Below are 19,410 nucleotides of genomic sequence, written 5' to 3' on the forward strand. Positions count from 1 at the left end.
AATCCTGAAGAGCAAAAACCACGATCTTGACAAAACAATGAATCAGATAAACTGCCATGAGGCTAAAACACCAGGCTGCACTTTTATCTGCAGCACTAATTACAGCAGCCCTCCCCAACCACAGGTGGCCTCATTTTCTCTTGTAATAATCCTTCAGTTGTTGTCTCCTATGCATCACTCTATGCATGCGTGTATGTATCATTAATTCTTGTTCAGAATCCAGGGATGATACAGATGACTGATCTCCTGGGCTGCCTGCCAAACTCCCCTCTTCCCTGTCACTCACGCTTCCTTGGTCAGAGGAGACTTTGTCAGCAGATTCTACTGGGAGCAAAACAGGCCTGCGGCATGTGGATGTCTCCCCCACATCTACCTCCACATTCCTTGGGGCAGGAGCTGGGCCAGAGCTAACCCCAACACAAAGTTATTTTGAAAATGGAATAACTGCTGCGAAAGAGACTGATAGGAGGAAGAAGATTGTAAAGGTAGTCTTCAGCTTGGAAAAAACCCTTGACTTATGACCAGTTTTCACACTTAACAACCATTGCAATCCCATGATCAAAATTTGGGTGACTGGCATGTACTTCCCCTCCTGGGGTCATGTGATCACCTTTTAAAAAAACTTTCCCAGCCAGCTTCTGATATGTAAGGTCAATGGGGAAAGCCAAATTTGTTTAACGACATATTTTGTATTTTGAGCCAATACCCCAGAGGATAGGCTCAAAATACAGAAATAATTGAGCCGGTGTGGCGCAGCAGGTAGAGTGCTGTACTGCAGGGCACTGAAGCTGACTGTAGATCTATAGGTCAGCGATTCAAATCTCATCACTGGCTCAAGGTTGACTTAGCCTTCCATCCTTCCGAGGTGGGTAAAATGAGGACCCGGATTGTGGGGGCAATAGGCTGGTTCTGCTAAAAAGTGCTATTGCTAACATGTTGTAAGCCGCCCTGAGTCTAAGCAGAAGGGCGGCATAAAAATTGAACAAATAAATAAATAATAGTAATAATAATAATAATAACTTATCAGATTTGTATGCTGCCCCTCTCTGAAGATCTAGTTAGATTAGTACTGTGGGATCAAACTAACAAAATGAAATTAATGTTGAAAAAAGCAAAATCTTACAACTAGGTAAGAAAAACCTAAGACGCGCATACAAATTGGGAGAAACCACGCTTAACAGCAGCGACTGTCAGAGAGATCTCGGAGTCTTGGTGGATAACCAGCTAAATATGAGCTAGCAATGTGCAGCGGCGGCTAAAAAAGCCAACACAATATTAAGCTGCATCAACAGGAAAATGCACTCCAAGACTAAGGAGGTACTAATACCACTCTATAATACCCTAGACCAGTGTTTCCCAACCTTTTTTGAGCCGCGGCACATTATTCATATTTTCAAAATCCTGGGGAACATTGAAAGGGGGGGTGGGGGGTGGGGGGTGGGCTAAAGAAAAGTTTGGACAAAAAAACCCTCTCTCTTCCTCCCTTTCGCTCTATTTCTCCCTCTTTCTCTCTTTTCCTTCCTTCCCTTCTTTCTCTCTCTCCATCCCTCTTTCTTTCTTCCTCTCTTTTTTGCTCTTTCTCTCTCCCTCCTTCCCTTCCTCTGTCTTTCTCTCTTGCTATCTCTTTCTTGCTTTTTCTCTCTTTCTTGCTCTCTCTCTCTTTCACTGTCTCTTGCTATATGTCTCTTTCTTTGCCTCTCTTGCTATCTCTGTCTCTCTTGCTATGTCTCTCTTTCTTTCTTTCTCTCTCTCTGCCTCTCTTGCTATGTCTTTCTTTCTCTCTTGCTATGTCTCTCTTTCTTTCTCTTTCTCTCTCTGCCTCTCTTGCTATGTCTCTCTTTCTCTTGCTATGTCTCTCTTTCTTTCTCTTTCTCTCTCTGCCTCTCTTGCTATGTCTCTTTCTCTTTCTCTCTCTGCCTCTCTTGCTATGTCTCTCTTTCTCTCTTGCTATGTCTCTCTTTCTTTCTTTCTCTCTCTCTGCCTCTCTTGCTGCCTCTCTTTCTCTCTGTCTCTTTCTCTGCCTCTCTTGCTGCCTCTCTTTCTCTCTCTGTCTCTCTCTCTGCCTCTCTTCTATGTCTCTCTTTCTTTCTCTCTCTCTCTCTCAGCTGACTGCAAGCGGGAGCCCTGACGGCAGCTGGACGTGCTGTTGGACGCTGTATATGCCAAGCCCGCAGCGCCAGCAGTACGGCGTCCAGCAGCACGTCCAATCGCCACCGTCAGAGCTCCCACTTGCAGTCAGCTGAGAGAGAGAGAGCTCCCGCCGCCTGGAGCTCCCTCTCGCCGCCGCCATCTCCCCGCGACTGCCTGCGGCCGCTGCAGCCACCCCCCCACTCCCCCCGCCAGTGCCCTCCCGCCGGGCCCCAAAGGACACTTGCCGCCGACGCCAGGGCCCGGCGGGAGGGCACTGGCGGGGGGACCGGGGGGGTGCGGCTGCAGCTGGGAAAGGGAAAGGCGCAGGGAGGGAAGGCGCAGGGAGGGAAGCTGCCTGCCCGCCTGCCTCGGGGAGCCGCGCTTGCAGCTCCAAACCAAAAGGGCAACCCCCGCGCGCTCCCCAGCCCCGGCCCGCCTCTGCGCCCCGGCCCGGCCCGCGCTCTCTCCTGTCCTCTCCTGCCCGATGTCGTGGTTTCCGGCGCTCTCCTGCTAGGCCCCAAAGAAGGAAGGCGGGAAAAAGGCACGAAGAACGAAGCTCTCCTTCTTCTTCCTGCCTTCCTTCTTTGGGGCTCAGCAGGAGAGCGCCGGAAACCGCGGCATCGGGCAGGAGCCGGGGGACAGCTGCGAGCGGGCGCTCCAGGTCGGCACCGGCAGCGCCCTGCCCAGCTGGAGCTTCCGTAGCTCTGCGGCACACCTGCCAGTGTCTCGCGGCACACTACTGTGCCGCGGCACACCGGTTGGGAAACGCTGCCCTAGACCACACCTAGAGTGCTGCATTCAATTTTGGTCGCCCCACTACAAAAAGGACATTGAAAGTAGAGAAAGTACAGAAAATAGTAACTAGAATAAGGGGACTGGAAACCAAGACATGAAGAGAGGTTGCTGGAACTGGGCATGGATAGTCTAGCAAAAAGGCCAGAGGGGACATAGAAACATAGAAGACTGACAGCAGAAAAAGACCTCATGGTCCATCTAGTCTGCCCTCATACTATTTCCTGTATTTTATCTTACAATGGATATATGTTTATCCCAGGCATGTTTAAATTCAGTTACTGTGGATTTACCAACCACGTCTGCTGGAAGTTTGTTCCAAGGATCTACTACTCTTTCAGTGAAATAATATTTTCTCACGTTGCTTTTGATCTTTCCCCCAGCTAACTTCAGATTGTGTCCCCTTGTTTTTGTGTTCACTTTCCTATTAAAAACACTTCCCTCCTGAACCTTATTTAACCCTTTAACATATTTAAATGTTTTGATCATGTCCCCCCTTTTCCTTCTGTCCTCCAGACTATACAGATTGAGTTCATTAAGTCTTTCCTGATACGTTTTATACTTATGACCTTCCACCATTCTTGTGGGCCGTCTTTGGACCCGTTCAATTTTGTCAATATCTTTTTGTAGGTGAGGAAATATTTCTCTCTCTGGCCACAATGAGAATATACACTGCTAAAAAAATAATAAAGGGAACACAATATAACTCCAAGTAAATCAAACTTCTGTGAAATCAAACTGTCCACTTAGGAAGCAACACTGATCGACAATCAATTTCACATGCTGTCATGCACAGTTGACTTTGTACAGAACAAAGTATTCAATGAGAATATTTCATTCATTCAGATACTGTATTCCAAATGTGGTCTCACCAGCGCTCTATATAAGGGGATCACAATCTCCCTCTTCCTGCTTGTTATACCTCTAGCTATGCAGCCTAGCATCCTACTTGCTTTTCCTACTGCCCGACCACACTGCTCACCCATTTTGTGACTGTCAGAAATCACTACCCCTAAATCCTTCTCTTCTGAAGTTTTTGCTAACACAGAACTGCCAATACAATACGCAGATTGAGGATTCCTTTTCCCCAAGTGCATTATTTTACATTTGGAAACATTAAACTGCAGTTTCCATTGCTTTGACCATTTATCTAGTAAAGCTAAATCATTTACCATATTACAGACGCCTCCAGTATTATCAACCCTATTGCACACTTTAGAGTCATTGGCAAAGAGGCATACCTTCTCTACCAAACCTTTCCCTATGTCACTCACAAACATATTAAAAAGAATAGGACCCAGAACAGACCTTTGTGGCACACCACTTGTAACCTATCTCTGCTCAGAATACTCGCCATTAACAATAACACTCTGATGTCTAAGTTTCAGCCAGCTGCAAATCCATTGAACTATCCAGGAATTAAGTCCAATCTTCACTAATTTATCTATCAGCTCTTTATGTGGAACTGTATCAAAGGCTTTGCTGAAGTCCAGATAGGCAATATCCACTGCACCACCTTCATCCAACACCTTTGTGACATAGTCAAAGAAAACAATGAGATTAGTCTGACATGATTTGCCTTCAGTAAAGCCATGCTGATTTGGGTCCAGTAAGTTATTGTTTTTTAGGTGCTGATTTATCCTCTTTTTGAGTAGAGTCTCCATCATTTTAACTACAACTGATGTTAAGCTAACTGGCCTGTAGTTACCAGCTTCTTCTCTACTGCCCTTCTTGTGGATAGGTACAACACTGGCCATTCTCCAATCCTCAGGAACATCTCCTGTTAACAGGGATTGGTTAAACAAATCAGTCAGATATTTGAAGTCAGATATTTGAAGGGTTGCCACAGAGAGGAGGGAGTCACACTATTTTTCAGGCCACCAGAGGGCCAGACCAGTAGCAACTGATGGAAATCGACCAAGGAGAGATTCAACCTGGTAATAAGGAAGAACTTTCTGACAGTGAGAGCGATCAACCAGTGGAATGGTTTTCCAGCGGAGGTTGTGAATGCCCCATCACTTGACATATTCAAAAGGAAATTGGGCTGCCATCTGGCTGGAGTGGTATAGGGTTTCCTGCTTGAGAGGGGGTTGGACTTGACCTGCAAGGTCCCTTTCAACTCAAATAAATAAGTAAGAAATAAACAAACAAACAAAACTCAAGATTCACTTAATAACTGCAGCCGTTCACTTCACTGGCAAAACAAGTTCATCAACTGCCTTGATTAGCATTAGAAATTTTGAGCTCAATTGCAGTTGTAAGTTGAGGAATGCATATAATCCAGTGTTCCCCAACCTTGGCAACTTGAAGATATTTGGACTTCAATTCCCAGAATTCCCCAGCCAGCAAATTCTGGGAGTTGAAGTCCAAATATCTTCACGTTGCCAAGGTTGGGAAACACTGCTATAATGAACCGCCCTTTTGGCCTTTCAGAGGTAGCAGGGTGTGTGTTTGTGTTTATTTTTAAAAGGGGCAGTAGTGAAATCACCCACCTTGCGACTGTGGGAAACGGCATTGGAAGAAATATCCAGGTCCAACCCAGGAGAAAAGCAGAGGAATCAAAATAGAGGCTGGGAGGCTGATTGGAAAGGTGGTTTAATGGTGAAGCAGAACCACGTGGATGGTCCTGGGCAGCTGACCACATGGAGTTATTTATTTATTTATTCGATTTTTATGCCGCCCTTCTCCTTAGACTCAGGGCGGCTTACAACATGTTAGCAATAGCACTTTTTTAACAGAGCTAGGCTATTGCCCCCACAATCTGTGTTGCGGTTTGTAAGTGACATAGGGGAAGGTTTGGTAGGGAAGGTTTCCCTATTTGCCAATGACTCTAAAGTGTGCAATAGGGTTGATATTCCTGGAGGGGCCTGTAATATGGTAAATGATTTAACTTTACTAGATAAATGGTCAAAGCAATGGAAACGGCAGTTTAATGTTTCCAAATGTAAAATAATGCACTTGGGGAAAAGGAATCCTCAATCTGAGTATTGCATTGGCAGTTCTTTGTTAGCAAAAGCTTCAGAAGAGAAGGATTTAGGGGTAGTGATTTCTGACAGTCTCAAAATGGGTGAGCAGTGTGGTCGGGCAGTAGGAAAAGCAAGTAGGATGCTAGGCTGCATAGCTAGAGGTATAACAAGCAGGAAGAGGGAGATTGTGATCCCCTTATATAGAGGGCTGGTGAGACCACATTTGGAATACTGTGTTCAGTTCTGGAGACCTCACCTACAAAAAGATATTGACAAAATTGAACGGGTCCAAAGAAGGGCTACAAGAATGGTGGAAGGTCTTAAGCATAAAACGTATCAGGAAAGACTTAATGAACTCAATCTGTATAGTCTGGAGGACAGAAGGAAAAGGGGGGACATGATCGAAACATTTAAATGTGTTAAAGGGTTAAATAAGGTCCAGGAGGGAAGTGTTTTTAATAGGAAAGTGAACACAAGAACAAGGGGACACAATCTGAAGTTGGTTGGGGGAAAGACCAAAAGCAACGTGAGAAAATATTATTTCACTGAAAGAGTAGTAGATCCTTGGAACAAACTTCCAGCAGACGTGGTTGGTAAATCCACAGTAACTGAATTTAAACATGCCTGGGATAAACATATATCCATTGTAAGATGAAATGCAGGAAATATTATAAGAGCAGACTAGATGGACCATGAGGTCTTTTTCTGCCGTCAGTCTTCTATGTTTCTAAGTAATTAAAGTCAGTTTGAACCTTAATCCCGCGGAGGCGATAGATAGAAGCCTTTAGTCATTTGTTCAAAACAAGATTTCTTTATTATAAAGCAGAAAATAAAACATGTCTCGAGGGACAACACAACAAATATGTCTTCACGTGATAGAGGTAGAAAAGTGAATGGAGTTTTAGAATGAAGAAGAAGGAAGTGATGTTAGATTTGGCAGTATATTACATCATAATAGGAGGATCTTAGTAAGGCACACACAGTTAACTGTTTAATTACTAAATGTCTCTGGGGCTGGCAATTTTTCAGCGTGACAATCTGGGTCATCATTTTACCCACTTCGGAAGGATGGAAGGCTGAGTCAACCTTGAGCCGGTGATGAGATTTGAACCTCTGTCCTTCAGATCTACTTCAGCTTCAGTGGCCTGCAGTACAGCATTCTACCTGCTGCATCACCCCGGCTCATATAAGTTGAGAGCGAGGGCTATTTATACCTTGTCTGGGATTTGAACTTGAGCTTTCTGTTCCTGTGCAAGAACCTGTATTCTATTGGTTAGTGTAGGGATCATAGCTGGCTCTGTAGGATGTCTGAGCCCCCAGGTGTCAGGGTTCCAAATAGTATCTGAAACTAAATCAGAGGCATCGCATTCATCAAAGGTATCCAATTTATTAACAGAGACATGTTGGCACATCTGTGAGAAACCAAGTCTGAATTCCTGTGGTTTCTCCACCCAGTATAAAGTTCATTCCCTTGTTCCCATACCCACAAGTTCATCACTGTTCTGCCTGACCGGCCTCAAGCAATGATTAACGGTTCAGGAAAGAAGGTCAGACACACACGTGCATAGTTAATCAGCAAACTTGTATTAAACAGTAAAGAAAAAGTCTAAAGCAAACGGTCCTTACTTTCAGGAGTAACACACAGGTTGAGTTGAAAATTCAGCCAGCTACAAAGTTCAGTGAAAAGCAAACAAATACAAAAGTCACATAGCATAAATGTTCCAAAAGGTCTCTGAATTTTCACGGCACAAAAGCAGCAGCTTGTCCCAGAGTTTTCAACTCCCACAGCGCTGAGTTGAAATCCAAGAGCAGAAACTTCAAAGCAGGAACAACAACACCACACAAACCACCCAGATAAACAGCCACAGTTTGCCTTGGCCCCGTTCCCTTTTTATGCTGTTAGCCCTCATTAAGGGAACCATACCCAGCCCAGGTGTGCTTATCATGCCTTATCATGCTTCTTAAAGCGATCCCTTCTTTGTAAGGCCCTTCGGCTGCATAAATTAATGTATTGTCCTGCAGATGAACTGAGAGAGGACAAACTGTCCGACGAACTGCCAGCCCCCTCCCCTGAGCTGTCTGCTAATTCTTCCTGGCTCTCTGCCACATCTTCCTGACTGTCTGCTACATCTTCCTGGCTGTCAGCCAGGCTTTCACAGTCACTGTGTGCCGCGTCTTCCTCATCTGTGGGGGCAACAGCTGGCCCAGGCCCAAACACAACACCATCCCCCCCCCGGGAAGGCCCCCCTGGGCCCCCCAACAACGGCCCCGGCTTCTGGGGAAAGTGAGCGTGGAAGGGGCATCCACCAAAGTAGCCTTCACCCATGAACAATTGTCCGGGTCTCCATCCACCCATTGCACCAGGTACTGTAAACAGTCCTGCACCCATCGAGAATCCCGAATGGCATGAACCGGGGCATCAGGGAGATAATCACGGACACAGGGGGCAGGCAACACAGGAACAGGGGGACGAAGCGGGCAGTCTGGACGAACAGGAACCAAGAGGGATCGATGAAAGACAGGGTGCACCCTCAAGTTCGCCGGCAAGGTGAGACGGTAGGCCACTGGATTGATGACGCGCTCGATCGGAAATGGGCCCAGGAAACAAGGGTCCAATTTCCGGCGTGGCAGTTCCGAAGCGATGTGCTTGGTGGAGAGCCATACGCGATCCCCCACAGCCAGGGGGGGGTACGTCTCTCCAGGATCGGTCAGCCACTCTCTTGTAGTCGTCCTTGGCCTTTATCAAATAGCGCTTCACCATTTCGTGTATGGCATGCAGCTCACTAAGGAAATCCTCCATCATAGGCACCAGGGAATCCAAGAGGGTCAAAGGAAACAACCAGGGGTGAAAACCGTAATTCAAGTAGAAAGGCGTAATTCGGATGAATGAATGCCGAGAATTATTGAAGGCGTAGTCCGCCACTGGGAGGAACCAGGACCAATCCGACTGTCGATCAGAAACAAAACAACGGAGGTATTGTTCCAAAATTCCGATGGTTTTCTCCGTACCTCCATCCGTCTGCGGGTGTTGGGTGGAGGCAAGACACACTTGCACTTGCAAGGCCTCCATCAGCTCCTTCCAAAACCTAGCCATGAATTGCGGTCCCCGATCTGACACAACCCGATCGGGGAGCCTATGGAGCTGGAAAATGTGTTGGACAAACAATTGGGCTGTGAGCTGCGCTGTGGGCACCTGGCAACAGGGTATAAAATGCACCATTTTGGTTAGCATGTCCACCACCACCATCACCATGGTGAACCGGGAGGAGGAAGGCAAATGAGTGACGAAGTCCATAGAGACCACGCCCCACGGCCTCGTGGGCGTTGGCATGGGCTGTAGGAGGCCTGGCGTGGCCCCAGTAGCGGCTTTGGCCATTCGACATTGAGCACAGGTGCCAACATAGGACTGCACATCATCCTGGAGGCACGACCACAAAAAGGTCCGGGAGACCAAATCCAATGTTTTAAACAGGCCGAAGTGACCCACCGCCGGATTATCGTGGCATTGAGTCATGATGACCCCACGGAGTGGTCCGGCTGGAACATAGCACTGCCCCCTATACCGCAGGAGGCCATCCTCAACAGTCCAGGGGGTCCCTGGCCGTACGTCCCGCACCCTCTGCGCCACATACCCATCCCCCCCGTTGTGCTTCCCGCAGACGTTGGCGCAAATCGAGGGGGACTTGGGTCGCAGCGAAGGCTGCTGATGGCAGAATCGTCTGTAGCGGGGCCTGGTCCTTTGGGTACGTGAACTCAGGTTTCCGGGACAACGCATCCACCCGGGGGTTCTGAGCACTGGGGGTGTATTGGATACGGAAGTGAAACCGAGCGAAAAAGAAGGACCAGCGTATCTGCTGCTGGTTCAACTTACGGGTTGTTTGTAAGTACTCCAAATTGCAGTGATCCGTCCGGACTTTGACTTGATGTCGGGCACCCTCAAGGTGATGCCGCCACGTTTCAAAAGAGGCCTTGACCGCTAACAGCTCCTTCTCCCATATGGCATAGTTGCGCTCAGAAGACGTGAGTTTTCGGGAGAAATACGCACATGGGAACAAAGTGTCCTCTGGTGGGTGGGCTTGCAATAGCACGGCACCAACCGCCACATCCGAAGCATCCGTCTCGACGACAAACGGTCGAGCGGGATCAGGATGTTGTAACAAAGGCTCCTGCATGAATGCATCCTTGAGCAAGTCAAAAGCCCGCTGCTCCTCCTCACCCCAACAAAACGGGACGTGCTTTTGCAGTAAGCGAGTGAGGGGTGCAGTCAACATGGCATAACCGGGGATAAAAGTACAATAATAGTTAGCAAACCCCAACAACCATTGTACATCCTTGACTTTGCGTGGGGGTTGCCAGGTCTGGAGTGCATGCACTTTGCCTGGGTCCATGGAGATGCCACCTGGAGAGAAGATATGTCCCAGGAACTCGATCGTTGTCTGGAAAAACTGGCACTTCTCCAGTTTGGCATAGAGGCTCTGCTCTCTCAAGCGGTGCAGAACCTGGTGCAAGTGGTTCAAGTGACTGGCCTGGGTCAGGGAATACACCAGGATATCGTCTAAGTAGATCACCACAAACTGATCCAACATGTCCCGAGAAACATCGTTCATGAGATGTTGGAAAACGGCAGGAGCATTCGTTAATCCAAAGGGCATCACTGTATATTCGAAATGTCCATAACGGGTGCCAAACGCCGTTTTCCATTCATCTCCCAGCTGTATCCGCACCAGATTATAAGCACTGCGCAAGTCTATCTTGGAAAACACAGTGGCCGTGCGCAACCTATCCATCAGTTCTGGGATCAGCAGCAAGGGATACCGGTTGCGCACCATGATGGCATTCAGGCGCCGGTAATCGCAACAAATATGAAGATCTCCCTTTTTTTTTTTAACAAAAAGGACAGGGGCTGACAAGGGCGAGGTTGACAGCCAGATGAAGCCCTTGGCGAGGTTTTTCTTTATGAATTCTTTGAGAGCGACAAGCTCTGGTTCGGACATCGAATACAACCGTCCAGCCGGGAGCTTGGCATCTGGAAACAACTCGATGGCACAGTCATAGGGTCTATGCGGCGGCATCCGGTCGGCCTCTTTTTCATTGAAAACATCCGTAAACCCTGCAAGGCACTTGGGTAGCAGGGCCGCGGGAACTACGGGTCCTTGAGCCGCACACACATGTCTATGATGTTCCACGCACGGCAAACCAGGAAAGGTGACAAGGTTCTGGGACCACACCACATGGGGATCATGAGCCCGTAGCCAGGACAATCCTAAAACAAGGGAGAAATGGAGACCCCTCGTAACATACAACTGGAGGGTCTCTTCGTGTGTTCCGATGCACATCCGCACCAGCAGATTCCGGAAATGAATGGGGCCAGACAACAAAACCCTCCCATCAATAGTTTCCACAGTCAATGGGGGGTCCACAGGACAAAGAGGCAGGGAATGTCGCTGGGCAAACATCTCATCCATGAAATTCGTGGTTGTCCCCGAGTCCACGAGAGCAATAGCAGGAATAAGTCCAGGACGGTGATCAAGAATCAGGTGAGCCGAAATCGTAAGGTGACGAAACATTCCGGAGTCATGAGTCGTAGAATCTTGTGAGGGTTGCATCCCAGCCCGACCTAATGTTGCCACCAAGCCGGGCTGCCCTCGTTTCCCGACGCACTATTGACTGCGAAACCACGGGCCTGGTCTCCGCCATCGATGTATCCATAACAGGGACAGGACCACAGGTAGCCGTCTCCGGATGCTGGTCAGCCGTACCCGGGGAGACTGCAGGAGAGCTGGGAGAAACCGGGACAGCGGCAACAACCGTCCTCCGCCGGACGTTCGGGCAAACATTGGCGAAATGCCCCAAGCCCCCACAATAGAAACACAGCCCGGCAGCACGATGGCGAGCCCTCTCCTCTGGAGTCTGACGGAGTCTCACGAAACTGACCTCCATTGGCTCTCCTGCAGAAACACACTCTGTCATGCGAGGAGGCAACGCTGGCAGGAAACGACGAGGCGCAGGAACCGGAGTCGAGATAGGCACAGTTGAAACCCCCCCCCCCCGCCATGGAACAGGCATCAGCGTGGCACCAGAAACACGGGGAGAGGACCGTCCAGACCGAAGAACCTCCCGCGCCAACAACCTGGCCTCAATAGCCAAGCAGTGCTGTTCCAACTCAGCCAAGGTATGTAGCAAGGCTTCGTGCACCAATTCATCGAGCATAGTCTCAGAAAGGCCATCCTGGAACGCCTCCAGCAAAGCAGCCTCGTTCCACAACACCTGTCGGCTTAGCATACGAAAGTCACTGAGGTACTGCACCAGGGGGCGTGAGCCTTGTCTCAGCTGCTTGAGCGCTCTTGTGGCCATCTGTTCCCTCACTGGATCCGAAAACTGCCGTCTCAGGTGTGCGCAGAACACGTCATGCCACTGCAGGAGAGGGTCGTCTCGGTCCAACAAAGGAGACACCCACAAAGCAGGGGAACCGGCCAAAAGGCTGCACAGAAACGCCAATTTGTCCTCCTCGCCAGGAAAATGAACCCTCTGGGCGTTGATGAATAATTGCACCTGGCTGAGGAAAGCCGGGAACAGTCTCCGATCGCCCCAAAACTTTTCGGGCATGGCCACAAAACATTTCCTCCTTGGGAGAGGCACTGGAGGAGGAGCCACAGGGGGCACCTGGGGTGGGGCCGCCTGCTGGGTCAACACATTCACTTGGTCCTGCAATGACCCCACCTTTTGAGTCAGAGTGTGGATCTCCAAACGCAAAGCTTCAAAAACAGCCTGCATCTCTGCCATCATTTCAGCCATGGTATTTTCAAACAGGCAGAAAAAGCACAAAAATCAAAAATAGCAGCAGAGAAGAGGAAGGAACAAGCCAAAACAAACCACCCCAAACTGGAATGCTGTGTGTCTGACGGGTGGCTGTTTATTCTGTTCTGCCTGACCGACCTCAAGCAATGATTAACGGTTCAGGAAAGAAGGTCAGACACACACGTGCATAGTTAATCAGCAAACTTGTATTAAACAGTAGAGAAAAAGTCTAAAGCAAACGGTCCTTACTTTCAGGAGTAACACACAGGTTGAGTTGAAAATTCAGCCAGCCTCAAAGTTCAGTGAAAAGCAAACAAATACAAAAGTCATGTAGCATAAATGTTCCAAAAGGTCTCTGAATTTTCACGGCACAAAAGCAGCAGCTTGTCCCAGAGTTTTCAATTCCCACAACGCTGAGTTGAAATCCAAGAGTAGAAACTTCAAAGCAGGAACAACAACACCACACAAACCACCCAGAAAAACAGCCACAGTTTGCCTTGGCCCCGTTCCCTTTTTACGCTGTTAGCCCTCATTAAGGGAACCACACCCAGCCCAGGTGTGCTTATCATGCCTTATCATGCTTCTTAAAGCGATCCCTTCTTTGTAAGGCCCTTCGGCTGCATAAATTAATGTATTGTCCTGCAGATGAACTGAGAGAGGACAAACTGTCCGACGAACTGCCAGCCCCCTCCCCTGAGCTGTCTGCTAATTCTTCCTGGCTCTCTGCCACATCTTCCTGACTGTCTGCTACATCTTCCTGGCTGTCAGCCAGGCTTTCACAGATATGAGTGATTTTATTTTTAGGGGTTTTAATTGTTTTTTATATTCTTTTATTTATTTTTTATTTATTCATTCATTTGTCCAATACACAAATACATAGGCAGAAAAATAGACATATAGTAATACATATAAGGGTAAAAGTGAACTTAGAGGAGAGGATATATGAAAGAAAGAAAATATATATGATAAGTGAGAGAAAGGAAAGACAATTGGACAGGGGACGAAAGGCACACCAGTGCACTTATGTACGCCCCTTACTGGCCTCTTAGGAACCTGGAGAGGTCAATCGTGGAGAGTCTAAGGGAGAAATGTTGGGGGTTAGGGGTTGACACAATTGAGTCCGGTAATGAGTTCCACACTTCGATAACTCGATTGTTGAAATCATATTTAATATCTACATGAAACCGCTGGGTGAGATCATCCAAGGGCATGGGGTGAGGTATCATCAATATGCAGATGATACCCAGCTTTACATCTCCACCACCTTGTCCAGTCAGCGAAGCAGTGGAAGTGATGTGCCAGTGCCTGGAGGCTGTTGGGGCCTGGATGGGTGTCAACAGACTCAAACTCAACCCTGATAAGACGGAGTGGCTGTGGGTTTTGCCTCCCAAGGACAATTCCATCTGTCCATCAATTACCCTGGGGGGGGGGGAATTATTAACCCCCTCAGAGAGGGTCCGCAACTTGGGCATCCTCCTCGATCCACAGCTCACATTAGAGAAGCATCTTTCAGCTGTGGTGAGGGGGGCGTTTGCCCAGGTTCACCTGGTGCACCAGTTGCGGCCCTATTTGGATCGGGAGTCACTGCTCACAGTCACTCATGCCCTCATCACCTCGAGGCTTGACTACTGTAACGCTCTCTACATGGGGCTACCTTTGAAAAGTGTTTGGAAACTTCAGATCGTGCAGAATGCAGCTGCGAGAGCAATCATGGGCTTTCCCAAATATGCCCATGTCACACCAACACTCCACAGTCTGCATTGGTTGCCAATCAGTTTCCGGTCACAATTCAAAGTGTTGGTTATGACCTATAAAGCCCTTCATGGCATCGGATCAGGTTATCTTCGGGACCGCCTTCTGCCGCACGAATCCCAGCGACCAATTAGGTCCCACAGAGTTGGCCTTCTCCGGGTCCCGTCAACTAAACAATGTCATTTGATGGGACCCAGGGGAAGAGCCTTCTCTGTGGTGGCCCCGGCCCTCTGGAACCAACTCCCCCCAGAGATTAGAATAGCCCCCACCCTTCTTGCCTTTCGCAAGCTTCTTAAAACCCACCTTTGTCGTCAGGCATGGGGGAATTAAGATATTCTTTCCCCCTCGGCTTCCACAATTTATGTATGGTATGTTTGTATGTATGATTGGTTTTTTTAAAAATAAGGGTTTTTAGCTTCTTTAGTATTGGATTGTCGCACGTTGTTTTTATTACTGTTGTTAGCCACCCCGAGTCTACAGAGAGGGGCGGCATACAAATCCAATAAAATGAAATGAAATGAAATGAAATTTTTTACCGTCAAGTTTGGAGCGGTTAATATTAAGTTTGAATCTGTTGCGTGCTCTTGTGTTGTTGCGGTTGAAGCTGAAGTAGTCATTGACTGGTAGGACGTTGCAGCATATGATCTTGTGGGCAATACTCAAATCGTGTTTTAGGCGCCGTAGTTCTAGGCTTTCTAGGCCCAGGATTGTTAGTCTATTTTCCTAGGATATTCTGTTTCGAGTGGAGGAGTGAAGGGCTCTTCTGGTGAAATATCTTTGGACATTTTCAAGGGTGTTGATGTCTGAGATGTGGTATGGGTTCCAGACAGATAAGCAGTAGTCTAGGATGGGTCTGGCAAAAGTTTTGTAGGCTGTTGTGAGTAGTGTGAGATTGCCTGAGCAGAAGCTGCATAGGATCAGGTTAACAACTCTAGAAGCTTTTTTGGCGATGTTGTTGCAGTGGGCTTTAGCACTTAGGTCATTCGATATTAGTATCCCAAGGTCTTTTACTGAGTGTGGGTTGGCAGTGAGAGTTTGTTTATTCCGTTCGTATGTGCGGTTTGGATTCTTTTTGCCGATGTGGAGGGTAGTTTGTTTTATGCCACCCAGAGTCCGAAATGAGTTGAGCAGCTTATAAATCAATCAATCAATCAATCAATCAATCAAACAAACAAACAAACAAACAAACAAACAAACAAACAAACAAACAATATTTTGCCTTTTCCTAGAATGTATCATTTTTCTAGGAGAAGGGTGGGTGCTAACTTTCTACACAATAGCAAAAGTTCAGGAGGTCACAGAGGAAATACTTCTCCCTATTATTATCAACACCAGGGTCATTTGCCTGTTATTTTCCTCGCTCACTCTCCAGAGATTCCAAAGATTGCCACTGACATAAACATCAAATATAGGAGCAACACTAATACTATTTTGCATCAGAAATGCTGGGTAATAAATGTCCCCAACCCAACAATGGACTTGGGATAAGGCTAACGAGAGGCCAGGGACTATGCTGGCCAATGTATTCTCATCCCTTTTATATTCAATTTTGGCGCTGTCTGAATTTGGAAAAACATTGTTGGGGGGAAAAATCCATCTGGTTCATTTCAAAGCAAGGGGCAAGATGCTGGAAAGAAATAGAGGCTGAAAAGACTGATTGGAAAGAAGGTTTAATGGTAAGCAGAACCCACCAGGTTTTATGGTTCTGGGACAGCTGACAAATGGTTGAATGAGTGGATGGATCTTTGTAGGTTTCTGTGACTTTCAAGTTGGAACTGTTTGGGGGGTGATGCAATTCCTACTGTGGTTAACTGCTTTTGTCCTGTGTTGAATCTTAAGTGAAGGTCTATTTTCTAATCTTATCGTTCTGCCTTTCTTCAAACTTTTCTACTCCTGTCTTGAAGGGATTATCAAATCTTCTAAAAGACGGCCTCCTCAGTTTCTGCTTGGGGTCTATTAAGAAAGACCCGAGTCTGCTTTTTGTCTTTAAAAGCATGTTTCTCCATTTCTTTCCTTTGGGGAAATATAACATTTTGTCTCTTTTAATATTCGCCAAATATTTCATCCTTCTGGGGGTGGGTTTGCTGGCTTTCCACAGCATTGAAGGTTGAATGTTTTTATTTTATTTTTTATTTATTCATTTGTCCAATACACAAATACATAGGAAGAAAAATAGACATGTGATAATATAAAAGAGGGTGAAAGTGAACTTAGAGGAGAGGATATATGAAAGGAAGAGAATATATAAGATAGGTGAAAGAAAGGAAAGACAATTGGACAGGGGACGAAAGGCACATCAGTGCACTTACGTACGCCCCTTACTGGCCTCTTAGGAACCTGGAGAGGTCAATCGTGGAGAGTCTAAGGGAGAAGTGTTGGGGGTTAGGGGTTGACACAATTGAGTCAGGTAATGAGTTCCACGCTTCGATAACTCGATTGTTGAAATCATATTTTTTACCGTCAAGTTTGCAGCGGTTCGTATTAAGTTTGAATCTGTTGCGTGCTCTTGTGTTATTGTGGTTGAAGCTGAAGTAGTCATTGACCGGTAGGACATTGCAGCATATGATCTTGTGGGCAATACTCAAATCGTGTTTTAGGCACCGTAGTTCTAGGCTTTCTAGGCCCAGGATTGTTAGTCTATTTTCGTAGGATATTCTGTTTCGAGTGGAGGAGTGAAGGGCTCTTCTGGTGAAATATCTTTGGACATTTTCAAGGGTGTTGATGTCTGAGATGTGGTATGGGTTCCAGACAGATGAGCAGTAGTCTAGGATGGGTCTGGCAAAAGTTTTGTAGGCTCTTGTGAGTAGCGTGAGATTGCCTGAGCAGAAGCTGCGTAGGATCAGCTTAACAACTCTAGAGGCTTTTTTGGCGATATTGTTGCAGTGGGCTTTAGCACTTAGGTCATTCGATATTAGTATTCCAAGGTCTTTTACAGAATGTGGGTTAGCAATGAGAGATTGTTTATGTCTTGCAAAACAGCATTTGTCTCCTTCTCCTTCTCACTCTTCTTCTAGCGATCAAATTAAAGCTTTCAGAATGCACAAAGCCAAACCAGACAGACCAAAAATGACCCTCTTCTTGCTTCTACTGCTGCTGCTGTTGCCCAGCAAAATCTCTGGGATACTTCCAGCCAAATGTCCCCTAACTCTGGGGAGAGATGAAGTGGAGATATTGAATTACTACAGGCCAGGAGACTATCTAATTGGTGGGCTGATCTCCGCAACCAAAGCTTGGTTTCTACAGCACATTTTCCGTGCAACTCCCTTGGTTAAATCTTTCTTGTAAGTCACCCTGTGGCCAATTCCACTTGGCTGATTTCTAAAGCTCTCAAACTGCTTTTGAATTTTTAAAGTGAAGTGCCAAAATTTATTTATTTGTTTATTTTGTCCAATACACAATGAGGGTTTTAGTGGGTATATATCTATATACACATAGTAAAATACATGATGAAGGTTATAGAGGAGATACCCATAGTAAAATATATCTAAGAAAGAATAGAAAAGAAGATATAGTAATAGAACATATCAATGAAAGAATAGAAGAAGAGATATAGGGATAGAAGAAAGGTATAGGAGATATGGGAGAGCAATAGGACAGGGGACGGAAGGCACTCTAATGCACTTGTACTCGCCCCTTACTGACCTCTTAGGAATCTGGATAGGTCAACCGTGGATAATCTAAGGGTAAAGTGTTGGGGGTTTGGGGATGACACTATGGAGTCCGGTAATGAGTTCCACGCTTCGACAACTCGGTTACTGAAGTCATATTTTTTACAGTCAAGTTTCGAGTGGTTAATATTAAGTTTAAATCTGTTGTGTGCTGGAATCTCTCCTGCATTTAAACATTTGTTTTATCTAATGTACCTGTCTGATTCCTTGAAATATCAGTTCCTTGGTTTTGGTCTCAATTTCTCTAGCATTACTGATAGCAGTGTTCCAATATCTCAGGGGCTGCCACAAAGTAGAGGAAGTCAAACTATTCTGAGGGCAGAACAAGAATCAATGGGTGAAAACTAATCAAGGAGAGAAGCAACTTGGAACTAAGGAGAAATTTTCTGACAGTTAGAACAATTAATCAGTGGAACAGCTTGCCTCCAGAAGTTGTGAATGCTCCAAACTGGAAGTTTTTAAGAAGATGTTGGATAACCATTTATCTGAAGTAGTGTAGGGTTTCCTGCCTAAGCAGGGGGTTGGACTAGAAAATCTCCAAGTTCCAATTCTGTTGTTGTTTTGTTGTTGTTGTTGTTGTTGTTATTACTGCAAAAAAAGTCTGCTCATTTTTTGTAAAAGACCTTCCAGCAGATCTGAAAACATAAATCGCATTTACTTCTCTGGGAAAAACACATCTTTCATTGTCCTTTTTCTAAAAAAAAAATATTTATTAGGTTTTTTCATTAAAAAAACAAACAAAAATACAAAAGATACAGAAAATACATAAACCAAAACAAATGAAAACAAACAAATGAAAAAAGTCAGCAAAAGTCCTCGAATAAGGCTGGAAAAAGCCTTATTCGAGGAGAGAAGCAATGAAAAAGTCTACAAGCTGATAAGAGTTAAGAAGATCATTAGTACCTTGTTAGGGCTGGAAAAAACATGATTTGGAATGATTAGCAATGAAACATTCTGAAAAATACAATACTTTTGAACTCCAGAATTCTATCAGAGTAAGAATTCTATGATAGGATACATTGAATTTGCACCGTGTACAGTGTGAAATTGATATCTAACTTTCTTAACATTTTAATGAATAAAAGTACTAGGCACAAAAGGTTCTGATCCATTGGCAGAATAGGCAGGGGACTTTGGGGAATTACGTTCATTACTGAAGTCATGTGTTTCACATCCAATATTCAGGAAAGGACCTACAAAACATTGGAACATCCTCTCCTTCTATTTTGCCATTCGGGAAATTAACCGGGATCCCAAGGTTTTACCTAATATCACCCTAGGCTACAACATCCATGACAACTATT

The 19,410-nt window shown here is 46.2% G+C and overlaps 1 protein-coding gene across 1 annotated transcript in view; it reads right to left on the minus strand.

Annotated features, from left to right (window-relative positions):
* The window catches only part of LOC139159147 (zinc finger protein 850-like), a 168,400-nt gene that overhangs the window by 49,842 nt on the left and 99,148 nt on the right, over positions 1-19,410 (minus strand). The gene's annotated exons all lie outside the window — the stretch shown is intronic.

Source organism: Erythrolamprus reginae, chromosome 2 (genome assembly GCF_031021105.1).
Source record: "Erythrolamprus reginae isolate rEryReg1 chromosome 2, rEryReg1.hap1, whole genome shotgun sequence".
Taxonomy (NCBI): domain Eukaryota; kingdom Metazoa; phylum Chordata; class Lepidosauria; order Squamata; family Dipsadidae; genus Erythrolamprus; species Erythrolamprus reginae.